This window comes from Procambarus clarkii, chromosome 36 (assembly GCF_040958095.1).
Source record: "Procambarus clarkii isolate CNS0578487 chromosome 36, FALCON_Pclarkii_2.0, whole genome shotgun sequence".
Classification (NCBI taxonomy): Eukaryota; Metazoa; Arthropoda; class Malacostraca; order Decapoda; family Cambaridae; genus Procambarus; species Procambarus clarkii.
The window spans coordinates 43154616-43179634 of record NC_091185.1 but is presented as its reverse complement, the minus strand read 5'-3'; the positions used below and the strand labels follow the sequence as shown (position 1 = coordinate 43179634).

At 45.4% G+C, this 25019-nt stretch overlaps 1 protein-coding gene across 1 annotated transcript in view; it reads right to left on the bottom strand.

Moving 5' to 3' along the window:
- LOC138371799 (nephrin-like) overlaps positions 1-25019 on the bottom strand; it is a 294100-nt gene that overhangs the window by 268257 nt on the left and 824 nt on the right. The gene's annotated exons all lie outside the window — the stretch shown is intronic.

Genomic DNA, 25019 nt, shown 5'->3' with positions numbered 1-25019 from the left:
TATGAGCCACTAGGCCTAGGAACATATAAGTTTGGTTTTAACTTTACTTTTTTCGGACTCTATAAAATTAATAACACATAAGGGTTAACTTGTTGTCCTTCCTACATTGTGGTACCTTTGAGAAAATAGTTCCTTTAAGTACCATCATTTCAGGTGGACGAGTTCCATTATATGTATCCACTTATGTGGACATATAAGTTAGTAACTGGTCATTGGTGTGGTTAACCACTGTAGTTTAAGAACTCATCTCAATACACTAACTTAGATGTACTCACCAAGATGTGATATCTGCCAAGGGCATCGGGTTTTATACCCACCACAGACCCACTATAGACCCGTCCTTAGTTTAATGCAATTACTCAGTTTCTTTAATACTATTCCAGACTTGAGTAAACGAAAACTCTGTCAGCAGAACTATTCGTATACTTTGCGTTATTATATAATGAAATGGGAAAAAATCGCAGAATTCAGAAGTAAAACCAACAATGAAGTCCAAGAAATGTATCAGTACTTCATTCATAATGATGTACTGCCTGGAATCTTAGCGAAGTATCCAAACTTTGCTTACTGTAGGTACAGCCTGCACATGACTGTAAACCTGCCGCCCAGTTGAGTGGGTGTGGAGCACTTGACTGTAAAGCTGCTGCCCAGTTGGGTGGGTGTGGAGCACATGACTGTAAACCTGCCGCCCAGTTGGGTGGGTGTGGAGCACATGACTGTAAAGCTGCCGCCCAGTTGGGTGGGTGTGGAACACATGACTGTAAAGCTGCTGCCCAGTTGGGTGGGTGTGGAGCACATGACTGAAAACCTGCCGCCCAGTTGGGTGGGTGTGGAGCACATGACTGTAAAGCTGCCGCCCAGTTGGGTGGGTGTGGATCACATGACTGCATGACTGTAAAGCTGCCGCCCAGTTGGGTGGGTGTGGGTCACATGACTGTAAAGCTGCAGCCCAGTTGGGTGGGTGTGGAGCACATGACTGTAAAGCTGCCGCCCAGTTGGGTGGGTGTGGAGCACATGACTGTAAAGCTTTAGTATCTGCACCTCGCACATGGTGGTGCAGATACGTGGAAAGCTAAACTCTTGGAAGTGACAACACGGAACTTTATGAGGCAGCATGTCAAGGAACCCACAAGAGTGAGAGGCAATGATGAACCAGCTAGACTCGACTTGATATTCACCCTGAATGAGTCAGAAATAAGGGAAGTCAAAGTTGAAGCCCCCATAGGAATGAGTGATCACAGTGTACTGACCTTTGAGTACTTGGTGGAGGTAGGGATCCCATCCTATCCAAGGATGGGATCGGAGGGAAAAAGACTAAATTACCAAAGAGGAAAATATGACGAGATGAGGAACTTCCTTTTTTTTAGTGTCAGAGTAGTAAATAAATGGAATGCACTAGGAAGGGATGTGGTGGAGGCTGACTCCTTACACAGTTTCAAATGCAGATATGATCGAGCCCAGTAGGCTCAGGAACCTGTACACCAGATGATTGACAGTTCGGAGGCGGGGCCAAAGAGCCAAAGCTCAAACCCCGCAAGCACAATTAGGTGAGTACAATTAGATGAGTACACACACACACCAACCCGTTCTCGCAAATTTAATAAGTCAATATTGACTTATTAAATATGTGCATAGGTGACATACTTAACATAATAGATACCCTTAAAAAGATTCATAGAAAACACCGACCTTACCTAATAATTGTAATAATTGTAATAATTGTAATAATTGTAATAATTGTAATAATTGTAATTACGAAGCAATAAGATGCTTATCTTAAGATACTAACAAGGTTAGGTAAGGTCGGTGTTTTCTATGAATCTTTTTAAGGGTATCTATTATGTTAAGTATGTCACCTATGCACATATTTAATAAGTCAATATTGACTTATTAAATTTGCGAGAACGGGTTGCACACACATACGACTCTGACATAAGAGAAATCGGTTTTGAGGCCCCAGTAGGAATGAGCGGCCACAGTGTATTGGTGTTTGAGTACTTGATTGAAGAAGGGTTATTAAACTCGAGGAGAGATACCGAAACCAAAAGGTTAGCATACCGAAAGGGAAACTATGAGGAGATAAGAAAATTCCTAAAAGATATAGCATGGGAAACAGAGCTCAAGGAAAAGACGGCCCAAGACATTATGGACTACATCACGCAAAAGTGCAAGGACGCAGCAAACAAGTTTGTCCCAGCCCAAAAGGAAAACAGTGAAATGAAGATGAGAAACCCATGGTTTAATCAGAGACGAAGGCTAGCTAAGCGGCAAAGTAAAAGTTCATGGAGAAACTATAGGAATAACAGGATACTGGAGAGCAGAGAAAGATATCAGAATGCCAGGAATGAATATGTCAGGATGAGAAGAGAGGCAGAAAGACAATACGAAAACGACATCGCAAGCAAGGCAAAGACTCAGCCTAAATTGCTGCATAGCCACATCAGGAGAAAAACAACAGTAAAGGAACAGGTTATGAAATTAAGGATAGGGGTAGAAGGATTCACTACAAACGACAAGGAAGTGTGTGAGGAACTGAATAAGAAATTCCAAGAGGTCTTCACCTTAGAGCAAGGAGAAATCCCAGAGATAAGAGAGGGAATAACTAACCAGGAACCACTGGAAGAGTTTGAAGTAAGGAATTGTTTACTAGCGTTGGATGTGACAAAGGGTATAGGCCCAGATGGAATCTCCCCTTGGATACTAAAGGAAGGAGCAGAAGAACTGTGCCTACCACTCTCCATAGTGTATAACAAATCTCTGGCAACAGGGGAACTGCCAGAAATTTGGAAAGCAGCTAACGTAGTCCCGATATACAAGAAAGGAGATAGACAGGAAGTACTGAATTACAGGCCAGTGTCCCTAACCTGCATACCATGCAAGCTGATGGGGAAGATTGTGCGAAGAAAGCTAGTGGAGAACCTGTAGCAAAAGAACTTTGTAACACAGCACCAACATGGATTCAGGGATGGCAGGTCCTGCCTCACAGGGTTACTTGAATTCTACGACTAGGCTTCAAAAATAAGGCAAGAAAGAGGAGGGTGGGCAGACTGCATATTTTTGGATTGTCAGAAAGCTTTTGATACAGTGCCACAAAAGAGGCTAGTGAAAAAGCTAGAGATGCAGGCTGGAGTGAAAGGGAAGGTACTCCGTTGGATTGAGGAGTACCTAAGCAACAGGAGACAACGAGTCAGTGTGAGGGGTGAGGTCTCAGATTGGCGAGAGGTTACGAGTGGAGTTCCGCAGGGGTCAGTTCTTGGACCTATACTGTTTCTGATATATGAAAATGATCTCCCAGAGGGTATAGAATCGTTTCTCTCAATGTTTGGCGATGATGCAAAAATTATGAGGAGGATTGAAACTGAGGACGATAATAGGAGGCTACAAGATGACCTAGACAGACTGAGTGAATGGTCCAACAAATGGCCTGTGAAATTCAACCCGAGTAAATGCAAAGTAATGAAACTAGGCAGTGGAAACCGGAGGCCAGACACAGGATACAGAATAGGAGATGAAGTACTTAATGAAACGGACAGAGAGAAAGATCTAGGAGTTGATATCACACCAAACCTGTCTCCTGAAGCCCACATAAAGAGAATAACGTCTGCGGCATATGCGAGACTGGCTAACATCAGAACAACGTTCAGGAACCTGTGTAAGGAATCATTCAGAATCTTGTACACCACATATGTAAGACCAATCCTGGAGTATGCGGCCCCAGCATGGAGCCCGTATCTTGTAAAGCACAAGACGAAGCTGGAAAAAGTCTAAAGGTATGCCACTAAACTAGTCCCAGAACTATGAGGCATGAGTTACGAGGAAAGGCTGCGGGAAATACACCTTACGACACTGGAAAACAGAAGAGTAAGGGGAGACATGATCACAACCTACAAAATTCTCAGAGGAATCGACCGGGTAAACAAGGATAACCTATTCAACACTGGTGGGACGCGAACAAGGGGACACAGGTGGAAACTGAGTACCCATATGAGCCAAAGAGATGTTAGAAGAAACTTTTTAAGTGTCAGAGTAGTTAATGGATGGAATGCATTAGGCAGTGATGTGGTGGAGGCTGACTCCATACACAGTTTCAAATGCAGATATGATAGAGCCCAGTAGGTTCAGGAATCTGTACACCAGTTGATTGACAGTTGAGAGGCGGGACCAAAGAGCCAAAGCTCAACCCCCGCAAGCACAAATAGGTGAGTACACACTCACACACACACACACGCACACACACACACATACACACACAATTACTAGAGTTGGATGTGACAAAGGCTATAGGCCCAGATGGAATCTCCCCTTGGATACTAAAGGAAGGAGCAGCTTAGCTGCTCCTGTTGCTTAGGCACAAAATTATATGTGGGGCCTCGTAGCCTGGTGGATAGCGGGCAGGACTCGTAATTCTGTGGCGCGGGTTCGATTCCCGCACGAGGCAGAAACAAATGGGCAAAGTTTCTTTCAGCCTAAGTGCCCCTGTTACCTAGCAGTAAATAGGTACTATGGAGTTAGTCAGCTGTAACGGGCTGCTTCCTGTGGTGTGTGTGTGTGGTGTGGAAAAAAAAAAAAAAAAAGTAGTTAGTAAACAGTTGATTGACAGTTGAGAGGCGGGCCGAAAGAGCAAAGCTCAACCCCCGCAAAACACAACTAGTAAACAACTAGTAAACACACACACACACACACATACACACACACACACACACACACACACACACACACACACATACACACACACACACACACACTCACACTCACACACACACATACATACACATACACGTGTGTATATGTGTGTGTGTGTGTTTCCACAGGGCTACTATGTAGAGAGGAAAGAGAGAGAAGGGAGAGGAGGAGGAGGTGGTGTAGCTTTGGTACTAAGAGAAGGTTGGAGTTTCGAAGAGATGGTAATTCAGAACTGTGAAGGTTTCAGTGACTACATATCAGGCACCATAGCAACTGGAGGACAGAAAATTATAATAGTAGTCATATATAACCCCCCACCGAATGACAGAAGACCCAGACAGGAATATGATAGAAACAACTTGGCCACCATCAATATAATAGAGAGAGCAGCTTCTGTGGCTAGCAGGAACGGACCCAGACTTCTAATCATGGGAGACTTCAACCATGGAAAGATAGATTGGGGGAACAGAGACCCACGTGGAGGCCCAGACACATGGAGAGCTAAGCTGCTGGATGTGGCAACAAGAAACTTTCTAAGTCAACACGTCAAGGGACAGACACGAATGAGAGGAGGGGATGAACCAGCCTTGCTTGATCTGATATTTACCCTAAATGAGTCGGATATAAGGGAAGTTAAGTTGGAAGCCCCATTGGGAATGAGTGATCATAGTGTATTGAGCTTTGAGTACCTGGTTGAGCTGGGAATTATCACCCCCAAAAAAGAACTGGGAACCAAAGGGCTGGCGTACCGAAAGGGAAACTATGAGGAAATGAATAAATTCCAATGGGATATACATTGGGACGCAGAACTCGGAACCAAGTCCGTACAAGACATGATGGACTATGTCACCCAAAAATGTCAGGAGGCTGTAAGCAGGTTTGTCCCAGCCCGACAGAAAAAACAGAGAAGCAAAGGAAGAATCCGTGGTTTAATAAAGAATGTATGAAAGCAAACGAGCTGAACAAAAGGGCATGGAGGAACTTCCGTAATAACAGAACACCAGAAAGTAGTGAGAGATACCAGAGAACCAGGAACGAGTATGTCAGTGTGAGAAGAGCAGCTGAGAAAAGGTATGAAAATGATATAGCTAATAAAGCCAAGACCGAACCAAAGCTACTACACAGTCACATCAGGAGGAAGACAACAGTGAAGGAACAGGTGATGAAACTTAGGGTGGACGAGGACAGGTACACAGCGAATGACAAAGAGGTGTGTGAAGAACTCAACAAAAGGTTCCAGAAGGTCTTTACAATAGAACAGGGAGATGTCACGGCGCTAAAAGAGGTGGCAGCAAACCAGGTTACCTTGGATAGGTTCGAGATTACAGGAGATGAGGTCAAGAAGCACCTATTGGAGCTGGATGTGAGAAAAGCTGTTGGGCCGGATGGAATCTCGCCATGGGTATTGAAAGAGTGTGCAGGAGCACTTTGCTTGCCACTCTACATAGTGTATAGTAGGTCACTGGAAACGGGGGACCTACCAGAAATATGGAAGACTGCTAATGTAGTACCAATATACAAAAAGGGTGACAGACAAGAGGCACTGAACTACAGGCCAGTGTCCCTAACTTGTATACCATGCAAGGTGATGGAGAAGATTGTGAGAAAAAACCTAGTAACACATCTGGAGAGAAGAGACTTCGTGACAACCCATCAACTTGGGTTAAGGGAGCGTAAATCTTGCCTTACAGGCTTGATAAAATTCAACGACCAGGTGACAAAGATTAAGCAAGAAAGAGAAGGGTGGGCGGACTGCATTTTTTTGGACTGTCGGAAAGCCTTTGACACAGTACCCCATAAAAGGTTGATGCATAAGCTGGAGAAACAGGCAGGAGTAACTGGTAGGGCGCTCCAGTGGATAAGGGAGTACCTAAGCAATAGGAAGCAGAGAGTTACAGTGAGGGGTGAGACATCAGAATGGCGTGAAGTCACCAGTGGAGTCCCACAGAGCTCTGTACTTGGACCTATCATGTTTCTGATATACGTAAATGATCTCCCATAGGGCATATTCTCATTCCTCTGAATGTTTGCTGACGACGCCAAAATTATGAGAAGGATTATGACAGAGTAGGACAGCTTGAGGTTTCAAGAAGACCTAGACAAGCTGCAGGAATGGTCGAACAAATGGCTGTTAGAGTTTAACCCAAGCAAATGTAATGTAATGAAGAGAGGGGTAGGAAGCAGGAGACCAGATACAAGGTATCATTTGGGAGATGAGATACTTCAAGAGTCAGAGAGAGAGAGAAAGACCTGGGGGTTGAAAACACGCCAGACCTGTCCCCTGAAGCTCATATCAAGAGGATAACATCAGCAGCATATGCCAGGTTGGCTAACATAAGAACGGCCTTTAGAAACTTGTGTAAGGAATCTTTTAGAACATTATATACCACATATGTCAGACCAATCCTGGAGTATGCGGCTCCAGCATGGAGTCCATATCTAGTCAAGCATACGACTAAACTGGAAAAGGTTCAAAGGTTTGCCACCAGACTAGTACCCGAGTTGAGAGGTATGAGCTACGAGGAGAGACTACGGGAACTAAACCTCACTTCGTTGGAAGACAGAAGAGTTAGGGGGGGGGACATGATCACCACATTCAAGATTCTCAAGGGAATCGACAGGGTTGATAAAGACAGGCTGTTTAACACAAGGGGCACACGCACTAGGGGACACAGGTGGAAACTGAGTGCCCAAATGAGCCACAGAGATATTAGAAAGAATTTTTTTAATGTCAGAGTGGTTGACAAATGGAATGCATTAGGAAGTAATGTGGTGGAGGCTGACTCCATACACAGTTTCAAGTGTAGATATGATAGAGCCCAATAGGCTCAGGAATCTATACACCTGTTGATTGACGGTTGAGAGGCGGGACCAAAGAGCCAGTGCTCAACCCCCGCAAGCACAACTAGGTGAGTATACCAGATGATACCTTGTATCTGGCCTCCTGCTCCCTACACCTATCTTCATTACATTAAATTTGGTTGGGTTAAACTCTAACAACCATTTGTTCGACCATTCCTTCAGTTTGTCTAGGTCTTCTTGAAGCCTCAAACAGTCCTCTTCTGTCTTAATCCTTCTCATAATTTTGGCATCGTCCGCAAACATTGAGAGAAATGAATCTATACCCTCCGGGAGATCATTTACATATATCAGAAACAAGATAGGATCGAGTACAGAGCCCTGTGGGACTCCACTGGTGACCACGCAAATCGGAGGTCTCACCCCTCACCGTAACTCACTGCTTCCTATTGCTTAGGTACTCCCTTATCCACTGGAGCACCTTACCAGCTACACCTGCCTGCCTCTCCAGCTTATGTACCAGCCTCTTATGTGGTACTGTATCAAGGGCTTTCCGACAATCCAAGAAAATGTAGTCCGCCCAGCCCTCTCTTTCTTGCTTAATCTTTGTCACCTGGTCGTAGAATTCTATTAAGCCATTCAGGCAAGATTTACCCTCCCTGAACCCATGTTGGCGATTTATCACGAAGTCCCTTCTCTCCAGATGTGTAACCAGGTTTTTTCTCACGATCTTCTCCATCACCTTGCATGGTATACAAGTCAAGGACACTGGCCTGTAGTTCAGTGCCTCTTGCCTGTCGCCCTTTTTGTATATTGGGACAACATTCGCCGTCTCCCATATTTCTGTTAGGTCTCCCGTCTCCGGTGACTTTCTATACACTATGGAGAGGGGCAAGCAAAGTGCCTCTGCACACTCTTTCAGTACCCATGGTGAGATCCCGTTTGGACCAACAGCCTTTCTAACATCCAAATCCATCAGGTGTCTCTTGACCTCCTCTCTCGTAATTTCGAACTCTTCCAAGGCCGCCTTGTTTACCTCCCTTTCTCCTAGCACAGTGACATCACCTTGTTCATTTGTGAAGACCTCCTGGAACCTCTTGTTGAGTTCTTCACACACCTCTTTGTCATTCTCTATATACCTGTCCTTGCCTGTTCTAAGTTTCAATACCTGTTCTTTCACTGTTCTTTTCCGTCTGATGTGAGTGTGGAGTAGCTTTGGTTCGGTCTTGGCTTTGTTTGCTATATCCTTTTTTAAACTTTTCTCTGCTTCTCTTCTCACCCTGACGTACTCATTCCTGGTTCTCTGGTATCTCTCTCTGCTTTCTGGTGTTCTGTTATTCCGGAAGTTCCTCCACGCCCTTTTGTTCAGTTTCTTCGCTTCCATACATGCCCTATTTCACCATGGATTCTTCTGTTGCTTTTTGGATTTTTCCCTTTGGGCCGGGATGAATCTGTTTACTGCCGCCTGACACTTTTGGGTAACATAGTCCACCATACCTTGTACAGACTTATCTCTGAGGTCTGTGTCCCAAGGTATTTCCCTTTGGAAACTTCTCATCTGTTCATAATTCCCCTTTCGGTATGCCAACCTTTTGATTCCTAGTTCTTTTTGGGGGGAGATAATTCCTAGCTCTACCAGGTACTCAAAGTTCAATACACTCTGATCACTCATTCCCAAGGGCGCTTCCATCTTAACTTCCCTTATATCCCACTCATTTAGGGTAAATATCAAATCAAGCATTGCTGGTTCATCTTCTCTCATTCTTGTTGGTTCCTTGATGTGCTTGCTTAGAAAGTTTCTTGTTGCCAAGTCCAGCAGATTAGCTCTTCATGATTATGGTCCTCCATGCGTGTCTCTGTTCTTCCAATCTATCTTCCCATGGTTGAAGTCTCCTATAATTAGTAGTCTAGATCAATTCCTGGTAGCAACAGAAGCTGCTCTTTCTAATATGTTAATGGTGGCCATGTTGTTTCTATCGTATTCCTTTCTGGGTCTTTTGTCATTTGGTGGTGGATTATATATGACTACGACTATATTTTTTCCCCTCCAGTTGTTACGGTACCTGCTATGTAGTCACTGAAACCTTCACAGCCGTGAATAACCATCTCCTCAAAATCCCAGCCTTGTCTTACCAGCAGAGCTATACCACCACCTCTTCCTTCCTTCTCTTTCCTCATAACATAATAGTCCTGTGGGAACACTGCATTTGTTATCGTTTTCGTTAGCTATGTTTCTGGGAGGGCTATTATGTCTGGGTTTTCCTCTAGTACCCGTTCTCCAAGCTCATTTGCTTTATTTGTAATTCCATCTATGTTAGTGTACATTGCTTTAAGGCTCACTTTTTTCTGTGCCTTCTCATATCGCCTCCTTGGTGAGTGTTCTTCAGGTGGGGGAAGCTGTTCCATGGGTGTGAGGACCTGTGAGGTGGATAACAGGGTCTCAGAAGATACTGGGATGAGGGGAGGGGGATCCAGTGAAAGGGGGCGGACAGGGAGGGTATGGGGTGAAAGGGGATGGAGGACAGGAAGGAAAGGGGGGGGGGGAGGGGGGGACTCGGATGGAGGAGGGGAAGCGTAGAAGGGTGGGGATTGGGTGTGGGGGAAGGGACATTTTGCTAAACATTTGAGTGGGGGCAGGGAGGGTTTGGGGTAGGGGGGTTTTCTATGCAGAGGAGGGTGGCGGGGTGGTCCTCCCCGCTGGTGTTACTAGGTAGCTGGTTGTTGGTTTCCCCCTCACCTCTGGGGGGTGTTGTGTTGGGAGCTGTGACTTCCTGGTTTTCCCCTCTCGCCCTGAGTCTCTTCCTCGCTTCTGCCGCCACAGCTCTCTACTCCCTCGTCATGTCTCTCTGGAGGAATACATTTTTTAGATCTCCCACATTTTTCAGGGAGATCTTGATCTTCCTTGATATAATCTTCTCCTTTGTGCTCTCGTTTGCAACACTATCTTTATCACTCGGTCTCGGTCTTTGTTGTACCATCCTAGCCTGAAAACCTTCTCAATGCTATGCCCAGCCCCTTCCATGTCTAGTGCCTTCAGTATTTCATTCACTGCCGCTTTGTCCTTGTCAATCCACTCTGTCCTATTAGAGCCTTCCTGCTCTTTAATACCCACAGCAACCACTGATCTATTCCTTTCCAGCAGTTGGCTAGTGGAGCGTGCCGCTTCCTGTGAGGTGGCTGCTTTCATGGCTACCTCCATCACTGCAGACATTACTTCATAGTTATATTTTTTAGCATTTCTGCAAATGTTGCTTTTATTGTGGCATTCTCTTCCAAAATACTATTACCACCTTCTCCCTGGATGATTTTCTGAGTCTCAGCATCGATACCGTTCTCTTCGAGGGCTTTAATGTCCTCCTTCTCCTGTGTGTGTGTGTGTGTGTGTGTGTGTGTGTGTGTGTGTGTGTGTGTGTGTGTGTGTGTGTGTGTGTGTGTGTGTGTGTGTGTCTGTCTGTGTGTGTGTGTGTGTGTACTCACCTAGTTGTACTCACCTAGTTATGCTTGCGGGGGTTGAGCTCTGGCTCTTTGGTCCCGCATCTCACCCGTCAATCAACAGGTTTACAGATTCCTGAGCCTATTGGGCTCTATCATATCTACACTTGAAACTGTGTATGGAGTCAGCCTCCACCACATCACTTCCTAATGCATTCCATTTGTCAACCACTCTGACACTAAAAAAGTTCTTTCTAATATCCCTGTGGCTCATTTGGGCACTCAGTTTCCACCTGTGTCCCCTAGTGCGTGTGCCCCTTGTGTTAAATAGCCTGTCCTTATCAACCCTGTCGATTCCCTTGAGAATCTTGAATGTGGTGATCATGTCCCCCCTAACTCTTCTGTCTTCCAACGAAGTGAGGTTCAATTCCCGTAGTCTCTCCTCGTAGCTCATACCTCTCAGCTCGGGTACTAGTCTGGTGGCAAACCTTTGAACCTTTTCCAGTTTAGTCTTATGCTTGACTAGATATGGACTCCATGCTGGAGCCGCATACTCCAGGATTGGTCTGACATATGTGGTATATAATGTTCTGAAAGATTCCTTACACAAGTTTCTAAAGGCCGTTCTTATGTTAGCCAACCTGGCATATGCTGCTTATGTTATCCTCTTGATTTGAGCTTCAGGGGACAGGTCTGGCGTGATATCAACCCCCAGGTCTTTCTCTCTCTCTGTCTCTTGAAGTATTTCATCTCCCAAGTGATACCTTGTATCTGGTCTCCTGCTTCCTACCCCTATCTTCATTACATTACATTTGCTTGGGTTAAACTCTAACATCCATTTGTTCGACCATTCCTGCAGCTTGTCCAGGTCTTTTTGAAGCCTCAAGCTGTCCTCCTCTGTCTTAATCCTTCTCATAATTTTGGCGTCGTCAGCAAACATTGAAAGGAATGGGTCTATACCCTCTGGGAGATCATTTACGTATATCGTGTGTGTGTGTGTGTGTGTGTGTGTGTGTGTGTGTGTGTGTGTGTGTGTGTGTGTGTGTGTGTGTGTGTGTGTGTGTGTGTGTGTGTGTGTGTGTGTGTGTGTGTGTGTGTGTGTTTGTGTGTGTGTGTGTGTGTGTGTGTGTGTGTGTGTGTGTGTGTACTCACCTAATTGTACTCACCTAATTGTGCTTGCGGGGGTTGAGCTTTGGCTCTTTGGTCCCGCCTCTCAACTGTCAATCAACTGGTGTACAGATTCCTGAGCCTACTGGGCTCTATCATACCTACATTTGAAACTGTGTATGGAGTCAGCCTCCACCACATCACTTCCTAGTGCATTCCATTTATTAACTACTCTGACACTGAAAACATTCTTTCTAACGTCTCTGTGGCTCATCTGGGTACTAAGTTTCCACCTGTGTCCCCTTGTTCGTGTCCCACCCGTGCTGAAGAGTTTGTCTTTGTCCACCCTGTCAATTCCCCTGAGAATTTTGTAGGTGGTTATCATGTCTCCCCTTACTCTTCTGTTTTCCAGGGATGTGAGGTTCAGCTCCTTTAGCCTTTCCTCGTAGCTCAATCCTCTCAGTTCCGGGACGAGCCTGGTGGCATACCGCTGAATCTTCTCTAACTTTGTCTTGTGTTTAACTAGGTATGGACTCCAGGCTGGAGCTGCATACTCCAGGATTGGTCTTACATAAGTGATATACAGGGTTCTGAAAGATTCCTTACACAAGTTTCTGAAGGCAGTTCTTATGTTGGCCAGTCTAGCATATGCCGCTGATGATATTCTTTTGATGTGGGCCTCTGGGGACAGGTTCGGTGTGATATCAACCCCCAGATCCTTCTCTCTATTTGATTCTTGCAGGATTTCCCCTCCCAGATGATACCTTGTGTTCAGCCTCCTGCTCCCTTCGCCTAATTTCATCACCTTACACTTTCCAGAGTTGAACTTCAGCAGCCATTTTCAGCCATTTGAAAAGTGTGTGTGTGTGTGTGTGTGTGTGTGTGTGTGTGTGTGTGTGTGTGTGTGTGTGTGTGTGTGTGTGTGTGTGTGTGTGTGTGTGTGTGTGTGTGTGTGTGTGTGTGTGTGTGTGTGTGTGTGTGTGTGTGTGTGTGTGTGTGTGTGTGTGTGTGTGTGTGTGTGTGTGTGTGTGTGTGTGTGTGTGTGTGTGTGTGTGTGTGTGTGTGTGTGTTTGTGTGTGTGTGTGTGTGTTCAAAGAGACAATAAAATAAAAAATAGTAGTAAGTAACAGTTGATTGACAGTCGAGAGGCGAGCCGATAGAGCAGAGCTCAATCCCGCAAGCACAACAAGGTGAATACTCAAATATGTGTGTGGTTACTAAAGGAAGGAGAAGGAGCACTGTGCCTATCACTCTCTATAGTGAATAAAAGACCTCACATACCCCAGAACCCCCAGGTCTTCCTTCCCAGAAATTCCCAGCCTGGACCCTCCCAGTTTCACTTCTTCAGCAGAATCAACGGAAACTGAGGAAGGACAGAAGAGTATCAGTTTCAGGGTGATTACTCGAATATAGATGGGATTACAAGCAAGGCAAGTGAACTAAGTTAAAGAGCACAGGAGGTGCACTCCTCTCAGAATCTCTTAGGAATCATAACGAATGCGGTGTTTCCCCAGGACTACACAGTAATAAGGAAAGAGAGGGAAGGAAGGGGAGGAGGTGGAGTGGCCCTACGAATGAGAAAGGAATGGAGTATCAAGGAGATGGTTATCCTAGGCTACATGGGATTCAGAGACTACATAACATGCACCATGACGATGGGAGGCCCAGAGTAGTAGTAGAAATGATATACAACCCTCCACCAAACGACAGAAGACCCAGGCAAGAGTATGATAACAACAAGATGGCAGTTAACACTATAATTCAGAGGGCAGCCGCTGCTGCCTGTGGAAACATATCTCATCCCCTCATCATGGGGGACTTCAATCACGGAAGGATAGGCTGGGAGAAAAAGAAACCGCATGGAGGTGAGGATACGTGGAGAGCTAGACTATTGGCGGTAGCGAAAGAAAATATTTTAATGCCAGCATATCAGGGGAACCCACAAGCATGAGGAGAAACGATGAACCACCGAGACTCGACCTAGAATTCACTCTGAACGACACTGACATAAGGGAAATCGGTTTCGAGGCCCCAGTAGGAATGAGCATCCACAGTGTACTGACGTTTGAATATCTGGTTGAAGAAGAGTTAATGAACTCAAGGAAGGGAATTGAAACCAAAAGGCTGGCATTCCGAAAGGGAAACTATGAGGAGATAAGAAAATTACAAACAGATATAACATGGGAAACAGAGCTCAGGGCATCGACGGCCCAAGACATGATGAAATACATCACGCAGAAGTGTAAGGAGGCACCAGACCCGTTTGTCCCGGTCCAAACGAAAAAAACACAAAATGCAAATGAGTAACCCATGGTTTAATCGGAGATGTAGGCTAGCTAAGCAACTAAGTACAAGGGCATGGAGAAACTATAGGAATAACAAGACACTGGAGAGCAGAGGAAGATACCAGAGTGCCAGGAATGAATACGTCAGGATGAGAAGAGAGGCAAAAGGGCAATACGAAAATGAAATATCAGGCAAGGCAAAGACACAATCTAAATTACTGCACAGCCACATCAGGAAAAAAACAACAGTTAAAGAGCAGATTATGAAACTGAGGATAAGGGCAGACAGATTCATTACAAACGACAGGGAAGTGTGCCAGGAACTGAATAAAAAGATCCAGGAGGTCTTCACATTAGAGCAAGGAGAAGTTCCAGAGATAAGAAAGTGAATAGTTAACCAGGAACCACCAGAAGAGTTTGGAATTACAAGTACTCACCTGTTTGTACTCACCTATTTGTGCTTGCGGAGGTGGAACTCTGGCTCTTTGGTCCCGTGGAGTCAGTCTCTACCACATCACTTCCTAATGCATTCCATTTGTCAACCACTAAGACACTAAAGACGTTCTGTCTAATATCTCTGGGGCTCATTTGGGCACACAATTTCCACCTGTGTCTCGTAATGCTTGTGCCCCTTGTGTTAAATTTCATTAGTGGGGATATAAGGAAGCTTTTGCTAGAGTTGGATGTGACAAAGGCTATAGGCCCAGATGGAATCTTCCTTTAGATCCTAAAGGAAGGAGCAGAAGCACTGTGCCTACCACTCTCCATAGTGTACAACAATTCACTGTAACAGGGGAACTGCCAAAAATTTGGAACGCGGCTAAGGAAATCTCGATGTACAAGAAGGGGGATAGACAGTATGCACTGAACTACAAGCCAGTGACCCGAACTTGCATGCCATGCAAGGTGATGGAGACGATTGTGCGAAAAAAGCTAGAGGAACATCTGGAGCGAAAGAGCTTTGTAACACAATATCAACATGGGTTCAGGGATAGCAAGTCCTGCCACACACGATTAATAGAATTCTACGACCAGGCAACAAAAATCAGGCAAGAAAGAGAGGGGTGGGGCAGACTGCATATTTTTGGATTGCCAGAAATCCTTTGACACAGTACCACACAAGAGGCTCGTGCGAAAGCTGGAGATGCAGGCAGGAGTGAAAGAAAAGGTACTCCTTTGGATATGGGAGTACCTAAGCAACAGAAGACAACGAGTCACTTTGAAGGGTGAGGTCTCAGATTGGCGAGGCTTCACCAGTAGAGTCCCGCAAGGTTTATTCCTTAGACCTATACTGTTTCTGATATATGTAAATGATCGCCCTGAGGGTATAGAATTGTTCCTCTCATTGTTTGATAATTATGCAAAAAATACGAGGAGGATTAAGACAGAGGAAGATAGTAGGAGGCTGCAATAGGACGTAGACAAACTGAATGAATGGTCCAACAATTGGCTAATTGACTACTAAAGTTCAAAACCTTTAAATGTAAGGTAATGAAGCTAGGCGGAGAAAACCAGAAGCCAAACACAGGATACCGAAAGGGAGATGAAGTACTTCATGAAACGAACTGAGAGGAAGATCTAGGAGTTGATATCACGCCAAACCTGTCTCCTGAAGCCCACATAAAAAGAATAACAACTGCCGCATATGCGAGGCTGGCTAACATCAGAACTGACTTCGGTAACCTATGTAAGGAATCATTCAGAACCTTGTATACCACATGAGAAAGACCAGTCCTGGAGTATGCGGCCCTCGCATGGAGCCCATACCTTGTCAAGCACAAGACGAATCTGGAAAAAGTTCATGGGTATGCCACTAGACTAGTTCCAGAACTAAGACGAATGAATTACGAGGAAAGGCTGCGTGAAATGCACCTCACTTCGTTGGAAGACAGATGAGTAAGGGGACACATGATCACTACCTACAAAATTCTCAAAGGTATTTTATTTTTTTGCAGGGATATTTCTGCACGGGCCCTAAACCTCTGGCTGGCCCATTAAGTGCTGCTTGTTTCTGTTTTACTTGGGCGGAGTATGTGTATTTATGACTCGTATGGTCGCTTCAGTAAGATTTTGCTATATTTGTTTAACAACTTCTTCTGCTCTGTTGAATCTAAGTTGAAATCTTACTCAAAGGGTTGAAAAGGATAAACTGTTTAACATGGGAGGTACGCGAACAAGGGGACACAGGTGGAAACTGAGTACCCAAATGAGCCACAGGGACGTTAGAAAGAACTTTTTCAGCGTCAGAGTAATTAACAAATAGAATGCATTAGGTAGTTATGTGGTGGAGGCTGACTGTAGGGTTAATTGAGACGTGGACCGTGTGCCATACCTGCGACAGGAGTGCAATGTCACACCTGACATAGGTAAACGCAGGATTTACCTATGTTTAATGTTTTTCTGTTTAATGTTTTTACCTGTCACAGGTGTGTCATCTATATGGTAGGTATATAAAAACACGTGCGTAATCGTATGGAACGTTGTGTCAAAATTTCAAAGCAATTGGTGATGAAGTTTAGGAGATTACAGCGTGTGTTGCTCTTACATCCAACAGATGGCGCTGTTTTAAAAAAAAAAACATCTTCTCCTGTTACAGATGAAGCATGTATATAGTAGATATATAAAATCACGCGCCTATTGGAATGCAACGTTGACCCAAAATTTCAAAGCAATCGGTAAAGAAGTTTTGAAGATTTCCCTCACAAGAAAAACACATAAAAAACAAAGTTTTTCAAAAAATCTAGGTTTTTTTCCCTGTCACAGACATGATATCTCTATAGTATGTATATAAAAACCCGCTCGGATGCGAATGGAACGATGTGTGAAAACTTAAAAGCAATCAGTGCAAGAACTTTCGGAGATTAGCGATTTTGTAAAACTAGCATTTCCATTTTTATTTATATAGATATATATGACTAATACATCGGCGCTGACGGAACTCGCATATATTAGGCATTAGGGACGGTGCTTTCAGAAACTCATGTATAATTTTCATTAGTCATAAGGTTTACGTAGTCAATGGCCACAAGAACCTTATGTATACCATAGCTACGCTGTGTATTGCCACCTGAACCCTATGTATACCATAGCTACGCCGTGTATTGCCACCTGAACCCTATGTATACCATAGCTACGCCGTGTATTGCCACCTGAACCCTATGTATACTATAGCTACGCCGTGTATTGCCACCTGAACCCTATGTATACCATAGCTACGCCGTGTATTGCCACCTGAACCCTATGTATACTATAGCTACGCCGTGTATTGCCACCTGAACCCTATGTATACCATAGCTACGCCGTGTATTGCCACCTGAACCCTATGTATACTCTAGTTTAACCGTTTATAGCTGCTAACACTTAACCTTGCACTATTCCGAGGTTTTGGCAGCCACCTCCACCCGTTCAGCCTTCCATGTCTGAAGAAACAATTGAGCTTTTCTTGGAATACTTCACATTAGGACTCCTTGGCCGCGTGCCGGTGACCCATCACTGTGACTTCCACCACAACAAAATTGTGATTTCCGTGAGTGTGTCAAAGTGTTGTTCCTTCTAATTGAGTTACGTTCCAGTATAGTTTCTAGCCCTGTGCTACCTTATTGGTTGACCTTGTGAGAGGTACTTACTGTTTCCCAGTCCAATTACCCTGTCCATTATTTGCACAAGAGATCAATAATAGTTATGATGACCAAACCCCCAACTCAGAAGATGGAGAAGCGACGACGTTTCGGTCCATCCTGGACCATTATCATGTCGTGTGACAATGGTCCAGGACGACATGATAATGGTCCAGGACGGCATGATAATGGTCCAGGACGACACGATAATGGTCAAGGACGGCATGATAATGGTCCAGGACGACATGATAATGGTCCAGGACGACATGATAATTGTCAAGGACTTGATAATGGTCCAGGACGACATGATAATGGTCCAAGACGACATGGTAATGGTCCAGGACGGCATGATAATGGTCCAGGACGACATGATAATGGTCCAGGACGGCATGACAATGGTCCAGGACGACATGATAATGGTCCAGGACGACATGATAATGGTCCAGGACGGCATGATAATGGTCCAGGACGACATGATAATGGTCCAGGACTTGATAATGGTCCAGGACGACATGGTAATGGTCCAGGACGACATGATAATGGTCCAGGACGACATGATAATGGTACAGGACGACATGATAATGGTCCAGGACGGCATGATAATGGTCCAGGACGAAATGATAATGGTCCAGGACGACATGATAATGGTCCAGGACTTGATAATGGTCCAGGACGACATGGTAATGGTCCAGGACGACATGATAATGGTCCAGGACGACATGATAATGGTCCAGGACGACATGATAATGGTCCAGGACGGCATGATAATGGTCCAAGACGACATGATAATGGTCCAGGACGACTTGGTAATGGTCCAGGACGAAATGATAATGGTCCAGGACGACATGGTAATGGTCCAGGACGGCATGATAATGGTCCAGGACTTGATAATGGTCCAGGACGACATGATAATGGTCCAGGACGACATGATAATGGTCCAGGACGACATGATAATGGTCCAGGACGACATGATAATTAGTCCAGGACGACATGATAATGGTCCAGGACGACATGATAATTAGTCCAGGACGACATGATAATGGTCCAGGACGACATGATAATGGTCCAGGATGACATGATAATGGTCCAGGAGGACATGATAATGGTCCAGAACGACATGATAATGGTCCAGAACGACATGATAATGGTCCAGGACGACATGATAATGGTCCAGGAGGACATGATAATGGTACAGAACGACATGATATTGGTCCAGGACGACATGATAATGGTCCAGGACGACATGCTAATGGTCCAGGACGACATGATAATTGTCCAGCACGGCATGATAATGATCCAGGACGACATGATAATGGTCCAGGACGGCATGATAATGATCCAGGACGACATGATAATGGACCAGGAGGACATCATAATGGTCCAGAGGACATGATAATGGTCCAGAAACATGATAATGGTCCAGGACGACATGATAATGGTCCAGGACGACATGATAATGGTCCAGGACGGCATGATAATGATCCAGGACGACATGATAATGGTCCAGGACGGCATGATAATGGTCCAGGACGGCATGATAATGGTCCAGGACGGCATGATAATGGTCCAGGACGGCATGATAATGGTCCAGGACGACATGATAATGGTCCATGACGACATGATAATGGTCCAGAACGACATGATAATGGTCCAGGACGACACGATAATGGTCCAGGACGACACGATAATGGTCCAGGACGACATGATAATGGTCCAGGACGGCATGATAATGGTCCAGGACGACATGATAATGGTCCAGGACGACATGATAATGGTCCAGGACGGCATGATAATGGTCCAGGACTTGATAATGGTCCAGGACGACATGATAATGGTCCAGGACGACATGATAATGGTCCAGGACGACATGATAATGGTCCAGGACGACATGATAATTAGTCCAGGACGACATGATAATGGTCCAGGACGACATGATAATTAGTCCAGGACGACATGATAATGGTCCAGGACGACATGATAATGGTCCAGGATGACATGATAATGGTCCAGGAGGACATGATAATGGTCCAGAACGACATGATAATGGTCCAGAACGACATGATAATGTTCCAGGACGACATGATAATGGTGCAGGAGGACATGATAATGGTCCAGAACGACATGATAATGGTCCAGGACGACATGATAATGGTCCAGGACGACATAATAATGGTCCAGCACGGCGTGATAATGATCCAGGACGACATGATAATGGTCCAGGACGGCATGATAATGATCCAGGACGACATGATAATGGTCCAGGAGGACATGATAATGGTCCAGAGGAAATGATAATGGTCCAGAAACATGATAATGGTCCAGGACGACATGATAATGGTCCAGGACGACATGATAATGGTCCAGGACGGCATGATAATGGTCCAGGACGACATGATAATGGTCCAGGACGGCATGATAATGGTCCAGGACGGCATGATAATGGTCCAGGACGGCATGATAATGGTCCAGGACGGCATGATAATGGTCCAGGACGACATGATAATGGTCCAGGACGACATGATAATGGTCCAGGACGACACGATAATGGTCCAGGACGACACGATAATGGTCCAGGACGACATGATAATGGTCCAGGACGGCATGATAATGGTCCAGGACGACACGATAATGGTCCAGGACGACACGATAATGGTCCAGGACGACATGATAATGGTCCAGGACGGCATGATAATGGTCCAGGACGACATGATAATGGTCCAGGACGACATGATAATGGTCCAGGACGGCATGATAAGGGTCCAGGACGACACGATAATGGTCCAGGACGACATGATAATGGTCCAGGACGGCATGATAATGGTCCAGGACGGCATGATAAGGGTCCAGGACGACACGATAATGGTCCAGGACGACATGATAATGGTCCAGGACGACATGATAATGGTCCAGGAGGACATGATAATGGTCCAGGACGAAATGATAATGGTCCAGGACGACATGATAATGGTCCAGGAGGACATGATAATGGTCCAGGACGACATGATAATGGTCCAGGACGACATGATAATGGTCCAGGACGACATGATAATGGTCCAGGACGACATGATAATGGTCCAGGAGGACATGATAATGGTCCAGGACGACATGATAATGGTCCAGGACGACATGATAATGGTCCAGGAGGACATGCTAATGGTCCAGGACGACATGATAATGGTCCAGGACGACATGATAATGGTCCAGGACGACATGATAATGGTCCAGGACGACATGATAATGGTCCAGGACGACATGATAATGGTCCAGGAGGACATGATAATGGTCCAGGACGACATGATAATGGTCCAGGAGGACATGATAATGGTCCAGGACGACATGATAATGGTCCAGGACGACATGATAATGGTCCAGGACGGCATGATAATGATCCAGGACGACATGATAATGGTCCAGGACGGCATGATAATGGTCCAGGACGGCATGATAATGGTCCAGGACGGCATGATAATGGTCCAGGACGGCATGATAATGGTCCAGGACGACATGATAATGGTCCAGGACGACATGATAATGGTCCAGAACGACATGATAATGGTCCAGGACGACACGATAATGGTCCAGGACGACACGATAATGGTCCAGGACGACATGATAATGGTCCAGGACGGCATGATAATGGTCCAGGACGACATGATAATGGTCCAGGACGACATGATAATGGTCCAGGACGGCATGATAATGGTCCAGGACTTGATAATGGTCCAGGACGACATGATAATGGTCCAGGACGACATGATAATGGTCCAGGACGACATGATAATGGTCCAGGACGACATGATAATTAGTCCAGGACGACATGATAATGGTCCAGGACGACATGATAATTAGTCCAGGACGACATGATAATGGTCCAGGACGACATGATAATGGTCCAGGATGACATGATAATGGTCCAGGAGGACATGATAATGGTCCAGAACGACATGATAATGGTCCAGAACGACATGATAATGGTCCAGGACGACATGATAATGGTCCAGGAGGACATGATAATGGTCCAGAACGACATGATAATGGTCCAGGACGACATGATAATGGTCCAGGACGACATAATTATGGTCCAGCACGGCGTGATAATGATCCAGGACGACATGATAATGGTCCAGGACGGCATGATAATGATCCAGGACGACATGATAATGGTCCAGGAGGACATGATAATGGTCCAGAGGAAATGATAATGGTCCAGAAACATGATAATGGTCCAGGACGACATGATAATGGTCCAGGACGAAATGATAATGGTCCAGGATGGCATGATAATGATCCAGGACGACATGATAATGGTCCAGGACGACATGATAATGGTCCAGGACGACATGATAATGGCCCAGGACGGCATGATAATGGTCCAGGACGGCATGATAATGGTCCAGGACGGCATGATAATGGTCCAGGACGGCATGATAATGGTCCAGGACGACATGATAATGGTCCAGGACGACATGATAATGGTCCAGGACGACACGATAATGGTCCAGGACGACACGATAATGGTCCAGGACGACATGATAATGGTCCAGGACGGCATGATAATGGTCCAGGACGACATGATAATGGTCCAGGACGACATGATAATGGTCCAGGACGGCATGATAATGGTCCAGGACGACATGATAGTGGTCCAGGACGACATGATAATGGTCCAGGACGACATGATAATGGTCCAGGACGACATGATAAGGGTCCAGGACGACACGATAATGGTCCAGGAGGACATGATAATGGTCGAGGACGACATGATAATGGTCCAGGACGACATGATAATGGTCCAGGACGACATGATAATGGTCCAGGACGACATGATAATGGTCCAGGAGGACATGATAATGGTCCAGGACGACATGATAATGGTCCAGGACGACATGATAATGGTCCAGGAGGACATGCTAATGGTCCAGGACGACATGATAATGGTCCAGGAGGACATGATAATGGTCCAGGACGACATGATAATGGTCCAGGACGACATGATAATGGTCCAGGAGGACATGCTAATGGTCCAGGACGACATGATAATGGTCCAGGACGACATGATAATGGTCCAGGACGACATGATAATGGTCCAGGACGACATGATAATGGTCCAGGACGACATGATAATGGTCCAGGAGGACATGATAATGGTCCAGGACGACATGATAATGGTCCAGGAGGACATGATAATGGTCCAGGACGACATGATAATGGTCCAGGACGACATGATAATGGTCCAGGAGGACATGATAATGGTCCAGGACGACATGATAATGGTCCAGGACGACATGATAATGGTCCAGGACGACATGATAATGGTCCAGGACGACATGATAATGGTCCAGGACGACATGATAATGGTCCAGGAGGGACCACACGTTCACAGCTTCTCCATCGTCTGAGTTTTGTCATCATTAAACCACGTTAAAATGACTCATCGTATTCATTAACAGATCCTAAACTGATGGTTCAGCACTCAGAGCCTCGCAAACTGATGGTTCAACACTCAGAGCCTCGCAAACTGATGGTTCAGCACTCAGAGCCTCGCAAACTGATGGTTCAGCACTCAGAGCCTCGCAAACTGATGGTTCAACACTCAGAGCCTCGCAAACTGATTGTTCAACACTCAGAGCCTCGCAAACTGATGGTTCAGCACTCAGAGCCTCGCAAACTGATGGTTCAACACTAAGAGCCTCGCAAACTGATGGTTCAGCACTCAGAGCCTCGCAAACTGATGGTTCAACACTCAGAGCCTCGCAAACTGATGGTTCAACACTCAGAGCCTCGCAAACTGATGGTTCAACACTCAGAGCCTCGCAAACTGATGGTTCAGCACTCAGAGCCTCGCAAACTGATGGTTCAACACTCAGAGCCTCGCAAACTGATGGTTCAGCACTCAGAGCCTCGCAAACTGATGGTTCAACATCAGAGCCTCGCAAACTGATGGTTCAACACTCAGAGCCTCGCAAACTGATGGTTCAGCACTCAGAGCCTCGCAAACTGATGGTTCAACACTCAGAGCCTCGCAAACTGATGGTTCAGCACTCTGAGCCTCGCAAACTTATGGTTCAACACTCAGAGCCTCGCAAACTGATGGTTCAACACTCAGAGCCTCGCAAACTGATTGTTCAACACTCAGAGCCTCGCAAACTGATGGTTCAGCACTCAGAGCCTCGCAAACTGATGGTTTAGCACTCAGAGCCTCGCAAACTGATGGTTCAGCACTCAGAGCCTCGCAAACTGATGGTTCAACACTCAGAGCCTCGCAAACCGATGGTTCAGCACTCAGAGCCTCGCAAACTGATGGTTCAACACCCAGAGCCTCGCAAACTGATGGTTCAACACTCAGAGCCTCGCAAACGAGCGTAAGAAGAAGCTCCCTTAGGGTCATTTTCTATAGTAAAGTGACAGCCGATTAACTTTCTCTTAAACACACATCAGCTTCCCAGGTAAAGAACATCTAATCCAATAAAAATGTTTTTGTCGTGAGGTGTTGATGGAGGTATTGGGAAGTAGTTCAGGTATTGACTTCGATGTCGCCCACTGTATCTGGACACAGGTTGACTGACAGCTGTGAGACGAGACCAAAGAGCCGAAACACAACCACCGCAAGCACACCTAGGTGAGTACAACTTGGTAAATACTGTGTTATATTAATAGGCTGAAACATCATTAACCATTACAAAATGGTTTACGTCTTTTGACGTATTTACCTTGATACATTTACTCAGTGAATGCGTTTTACCTCATCTGACGTTTCTGACTAAACAAATTTTAGGAACTTCTGTTATTCATATAATTTTCCGCATTTCACTGGCTATTATTAATAAATAAAACATGAAATTGGTAATGTCTTCTCTCAGACATAATAACACAGGATAAAACCCACACTTGTGTATTTGTGAAATTTATGAAAGGAATTTACACCAAGTCTTTCACACTCTTCTGAGTGTTTTGTCAAGGTCTGAGTGTGTGAGGAGGACCAGACTTACATCTCAACGTCTAATGAGACAGATATCTGTTTGTTGTTGTTGTTGTTGTTTAAGAATCAGTTACTAGGAACAAAAAGTTCCAAGTAGAATGAATAAGCAGTAAAACA